This window comes from Sturnus vulgaris, chromosome 2 (assembly GCF_052056855.1).
Source record: "Sturnus vulgaris isolate bStuVul1 chromosome 2, bStuVul1.hap1, whole genome shotgun sequence".
NCBI classification, from domain to species: domain Eukaryota; kingdom Metazoa; phylum Chordata; class Aves; order Passeriformes; family Sturnidae; genus Sturnus; species Sturnus vulgaris.
The window spans coordinates 22,720,884-22,727,229 of NC_142244.1; positions in this window are offsets into that span (position 1 = coordinate 22,720,884).

Genomic DNA, 6,346 nt, shown 5'->3' on the forward strand with positions numbered 1-6,346 from the left:
GAGCTCAAGGCATTATCGTGAATAGGGCTACATCTGGCTGGAAACCAGGCACCAGCAGTAATCCTCAGAGTTCAGTCCTAGGGTCCGTGCTGTTCAATGTATTTATCAATGGTCTGGATGCAGGAGTTAAATGTGCAATTTTCAAGTTCACCAACGATACCAAACTGAGAGGTGCTGTTCACTCTCTTCAGGGGCAAGAGTTTTCTAGATAGACTGGAGCATTGGGCTGTGAGGATGAAATTTAAGATGCTGAAATGCTGGATTCTGCACCTGGGATGGAGTAACATCAGGCATGAGTATAAATTAGAAGATTTCACTGTTGATGCTGATGCTTTTATGTTAATAATATATAGTCTTTTTAGTTTTTATTATGGTGTAGGGGGAAAGAAGGTGAAATGGACATCTTGAGGGGCCTGACAGGAACCTGGTCAAACTCATTCCATTGGGTTTGGGCAGAGCACAGAGGCTGGATGGAATGGTGGCAGTGACATACCTAGGCCCTGAGCAAGCAGTGTTACCATGTGTTCAGTTCACACCAAGCAGGAAGTGTTCCCCTGTTGCTGAGAAATTCACTTCATTTGTACCAGACAAGGCACCAGGGGCTGGTTTGGTTTAACAGGGGAAAAGCAATGACCTGAAGCCATGATATGCATTTCTTGCTGGTGATCCTGTGACTGTGCTGTATCTGCATGAAGTGGGTGCAGAGCACCAAAGCACTCTCTGTCACCATTTAAAATTAATGTCATGGAGATCTATGTTTACTGTGCCTGCCAAACAGCACTTAGTTCCTCAGTCTTGTTCCTCTGGTCTGCTTTGTTAAATAATGCAGAAAGTAACTGCAAATGATGGCTCAGGTTATTGGGCTGTGAGTGCAATATTTGCAGTGCTGCAGTGTCAAGTGCAGAGTCTGTGATGTGTGTGCTATAGTTCCTATCTGCAGCAAAGGCAGATGTCAGAGGCACCTGGAAAGCAGGTAATGTTGAACCAGCCAAAGAGCAAACTGCAGGTTTTGATACTAAAAAGGTTCAGGTTCAACATTTCTAAGCAGTACAGAAGGATGTTCACATCAGTCTTGTCTCATCTAATTCTCTCTCTGAATTGTAATTAAATATATTGGAGTAGCTGACTTTTTCCAACACAGTGCAGCACATTCAGCAAATAAAATCCTTGGGGAAAAATTCTTCCTGATACTGCTACAGTGCAGTGTAACAACTGCAAGTCTGTTACAATTCAATAACTATTTCATTGCTGATCTTGAATTACTTTTATGATCATAAGTCAGTTTCTAGAAGAGAAATGGTGGCAGCTAGAGTTACTTATGCCCTTTGTTGATTGCCTCAAAAATACAGCTGTTTTTGAATAAGCTACAGACACTAAGCAGTTCTCCTAGACCCCAAGAATATCCCCTAGGACCCAGGGGAAGGCAGAAATATGTGACAGAAAAGTGCTTTGTTATAAAGATAGAACTTTCTTCAAGGCCACCTCAAATTCTCCATCAGTGTAAAATTCACTCTGAATAAGTAAAATACAGATAAATGAAGGAGGAATTATTATTACATCTTACTTTCCATGTAAGATTATGGTCTGAATTTATTTATTTATTCTAGCAGGTTCTTCTTTCAGTGATGAATATATCCATTTCCAAGTCAAAGCTTGTTCACTTTAACAAGGGTCTCAATTTTAACAGGGAACTCAAGCCAGAGTCTTAAGTAACTTCAACCTTTAAAGTAGTTTGAACAATATGTTTCTATTAAGTGAAGCAAAACCTTATATGCAGCCTCACACAACCATGGAAAACTAGACTTTTAGTTCAGAAGACACAGATTTTGCCAAAGGCCCATTTTCATTAGTTTGTTGAGAATTTATTTGCTTTCATTCTTTTCCTGCCACTTTCTTAATCTTAATCTCCTCCTTCTTTCCACTTATTATTATTGTTAGCTTATTCCTTCAGCTCTCATCCGTCTGTTTTCTTTGGTCAAGGGTTAAGAGCTCCAAACACAGACTAAAAGAATTGTATCAACATTATCTGTTGGTTCTGCTTCAATTGGCAACTCCTCTGCTTTTCAAGGATGGTATTTGATGTACTGTGCTGGCTTTTTTCTTTCCTAAGTTATTTGGGAAGCTTTCTCCAAATTCTTTGCTGGTATTAAATTATCCTAGTCATATCATCTCTTAAGATAGAGGAGCATGCATTTATTTTAAGAAATTACATAATGGCATATTCTTCAGGTGGCTTCATGTCTCTTTCACTATTTTCACTCTGCTTCTTGCTATTGCCCTCATTTTTCTCCGAGATCTGTTCTACACCTGCATCTTCTGTGTTCTCTATGTTTTGGGATGATCTCTTTGGCGTCTGGTTCTGCAGTGTGGTGATTTGTCTTGTTCGGGCAAGACCTGGAGAATTCGACACTGCAAGTAAACTAAAACTCACATTCTACAAAAATGTGACCTTTTTTTGCATATTGGGTTTTGTCCTATGACAAGACTTTAATGCTAAGCTTAGCAAAACTTCTTTTACTCTTCTTAAATTATTTAAGGATAACCTAAGGCAAAGTGAGTCATGGCCTGCAAGAGGTTAAGTCAGATTTTTCAAGTAGGATAAAAGGGAATACACTGTTTCAACTGGAAGTGACCTACAGTGACCATCCAGTCCAACAGCCTGACCAGTTCTGGGCTTTTATGTCTTAAGAAAGTACATACAGAATATGTGCTGTCTAGGCCATTCACATGTATATTGGCACACTCTTTGATTGATTTCCTCTAACTTGATGTCCAGTTTATCCAGTACTCCTTGCAGAGACATACCAGCTGAGATCCTGAGAAGTATTGAGATGCATGACTTGCTTAAGGCTGAACTCCATGGATTTTGGTGAAGGTTCACAAGCTGATAATACTGAAATCAATGTTGTTCGGGTATGGAGCTCAGAAAGACAGAGACAAGCCTGTTGGCTCTGATCCACAGGCACTTGTTTTAGTCTTTCATTTTCAGCATGTGGGCAGCTCTGTGCCTTTTCTAATCTTCTCAAAGCATAGGTCCAGATTACTATTCAGGGCATCAGCTGAACACATACCAGAACCCTGAAATGTGAGAAATAAAGTAGCAGTCCCCTGTGTAACTACTCTGTCTTGAAAAGTAAATCTAAGCACAAGCACTATTTTATGTTTGATAATGTGTTATTAGCAGAACTCCTGCCTACGACTCACACCAACAACTCTGGCACAAAGTGCCACTATCAGTGATGTTCATACTCTCTGATGGCAAACAGTGCTGTAGCCTTAAAGATGCAGGCCAGTACAGTTGCATTAGCCTGTTGCTAATGCACTAAACATGGACTTGAAATCAAGTTTTAAAATAGAAAAGAATCAGTAGCTGTGAGTTAAGGGTCAAGTCTTAAGTAAGTTTTCCAAAGAGCCAGCTGGTCTTCTGCCAGATCTGGTTCACCCACAGACTGGTTTCCCTTCAGCTTTGTTGGCATCTTTCTGCTTAGGTAATGCCATGACCCTCTGCCAGGTTTATCTCATATTACAAAATCCTTAATACTCAGCTGGAAGAGGTTGAAAGGTCTCTCTTGATCTTACAGGAAAGAAGCCTTATTTCAACATGGCTACAAGTTTGCTATTTCTTTTTTCATCTGTGCTGTTTTCCCAAGGTGTATTTATCACGAGTTTCATAGTATTTTATGTCCTTTAAAACAGGACCTAAAATATTAAAAAAGTGCTGATGTCCCAGCTCTCGTTTTCAAGTGATTAAACTAGAATTTCAACCTTCACTTAAGAAACTCATTTCAAGGCTCAGCATTGTTGAGAAGTAATTGGAAACACTGTTTAAAGCACTTGAAAATTACTGAAAGTGAAAAATACTGAAAGTGCTTATATACTCTGCAAATTGAGAAATCAGAATACATTATAAAACAGAGCTCATTCTTTTTATTTTTTAACAGAAGTCTCATGGTTTTTAAGTTAATCTTGAGATTTAGGAATAAGAGCAGTCAAGTCCTTCTCTCTGACTATCTGTTTTCCCCTATTACTTAAGCTATTTTGTTACTCAAACCTCTGCTCAAGTCGAGTGGATCAAATGGAAGATGTGGGTTTGGCGTAGCACCTGCCTTTGCTGAATTTCAGGTTAAAGGAGACCCACAAAGGGAGTCTGGTGCCCTTTGGTGTTTCTCTTCCACAGCCAGGCCACCTCAGTTCACCATTTTTAATTCCATTCAGAAAAGCTCAAAAGGTTCTCTCTGTTTCTTGAAGTTTGCTGCATTTCCCTTTGTGAATGCAAAGATTTTCCTGCCCTAGTTTCTCTCAAAAAAATTGCTGACAGTGTGCCATCTGCAGCCCTTGTAGCATGGCTGGGGCAAAGCTCAGAATTTACAAAGGAATGTTTTTCTCTCAGATGTTTGAATTCAATCCATACTGTTGTTATTTATTAAATAAATGAAACATTATTTCCTGATGTCTTATTTATTAAAGACTAGGGGTTTATTTAAAATGTTGGGCTTTGTGTTTACTCTGATGTCAGGGATGACTTTTACTCTGTATAGCAAAAGTGCAGGTGTGGTGCTTCTGTGCCATGGAACACATGAGAATGAAGAAGTGCAGTGGGTTCCCTGCACTGGCCATCTGTGCTGGGCTGTACTTGGTCTGACTGGGCACAACTCTTCATTTCTCTGCAAAGGCATCTGGTTTGTGCCAGAAGGACTGAAAGGTTTGGTAAGGTGTCCTAAGAAGTTTGAAAGGCTTACTTTCCCAGAATGGCTTTAGAAAAGTTAAAGCAAACTTAATGAGGTTTTGAAGCTGGCAAACGTTTATGAAACAGGCTTGTTGTCACCTCACTCTGTGCTAAGGAATTTGGGCAGGAATCTTAACAGCTTTGGAGCAGTGTTTTCCCATACAGAAGGGTTACTTCAACATTGAAAGTGGATATTGCAACTTAGAGAAAAACTTAGATAAGGGCTAAGGTCAGTTCCTAGTTTTGCTAACTAGCTGTCCTAGGGCTTCACAGGAAACACTCTTTCTTAGCCTCTGTTCTGCTTTTTGGGTTTTTTTTTGGTCCACATCCCATTTCTGCCTTCCCCCAGGATATATTCTGTTTCCCACCCACGCCTTTCCTCATCTGAGAATTACTTAACTTTCTGAAGAGGAGTCCTGTGAAATGTATCCTACACAGATGCACTGCTAGGGTGGAGCTGGGAATAGAGCATGGGTGGAAACCAGGGACTGGGACAGGGAAGAGAGAGAACAGAGGCATGAGCCAGCAGTGTGCCCAGGTGGTCAAAAAGGCCAATGGCATCCTGGTCTGTATAAAAAATATTGCGTCAAGCAGTACTGGGGAAGTGACTGTCCCTCAGTACTTGGCACTGGTGAAGTTGCGCCTCAGATTCTGTGTCCAGTTCTGGGTCTCTCACAAGAAGAAAGATGTTGAGATCCTGGAGTCAGTCCAGAGAGGGGTAATGGAGCTAGTGAAGGCTCAGGAGCACAAGTCCTATGAGGACCAGCTGAGGGAATTGAAGTTGTTCAGCCTGGGAGAAGAGGAGGCACAAGGGTGACCTTATCATTCTCTACAGCTACCTGAAAGGAGAGTGTAGCAAGGTGAGAGTCACGCTCTTCTCCCACGCAACCAATGACAAGGATGAGAGGAAATGTCCTTGAGCTGTGCCAAGGAAAGTTTAGGCTGGACATCAGCAAGACTTTTTTCACTGAAAGAGTGATTAGACCTTGGAATGGCCTGCCCAGTGAGATGGTGGAGGCATCATCAGTGGACATGCTCATGAAATGGCTGGACATGGCACTTAGTGCTGTGGTATCATTCTCATGAAGGCATTCCATCACAGGTTGCACTCAGTGATCTTGGAGGTCTTTTCCAACCTTAATGATTCTGTTTGGTGGGAAAATATGACACTGCAACTCCAGGACAAGAGAGCAGAACCGCTCTTTTCTGTGGCTCTGTAAATTTAAACCAGCTTAAGATGATATTGTACTGTCCCCTCAGAGGCTTTCATAAGCCCACGGTGTGCACACAGAATGAAGAGCAGCCTAAGTAGTCAAGATAAAGTTGTGTGGGAGATGGGTTTCCATCTAGAGCAGGTGTTCTCAGGGATGATCCTCCTGTGCCTAATTTTAGTGCACAGCCTTTTCCATTGATTCCCTGGCACGAGTGCCTTCTCTTCTAGTGCTCTACTGTTTGGAGTTCCTTTGGCTTCCTTTGCCTTTCTATCAGTTCAGTGAACAAGCTACTCTAACTTGCCTAAGCTTATCAAATTCTCTCTCAATGTTACCTACATATCTCATCAACTGGCTCTCATAGAACTCCCTAATCACCTTCATGGTCTCTGAGAGTGACAGAGGGTTT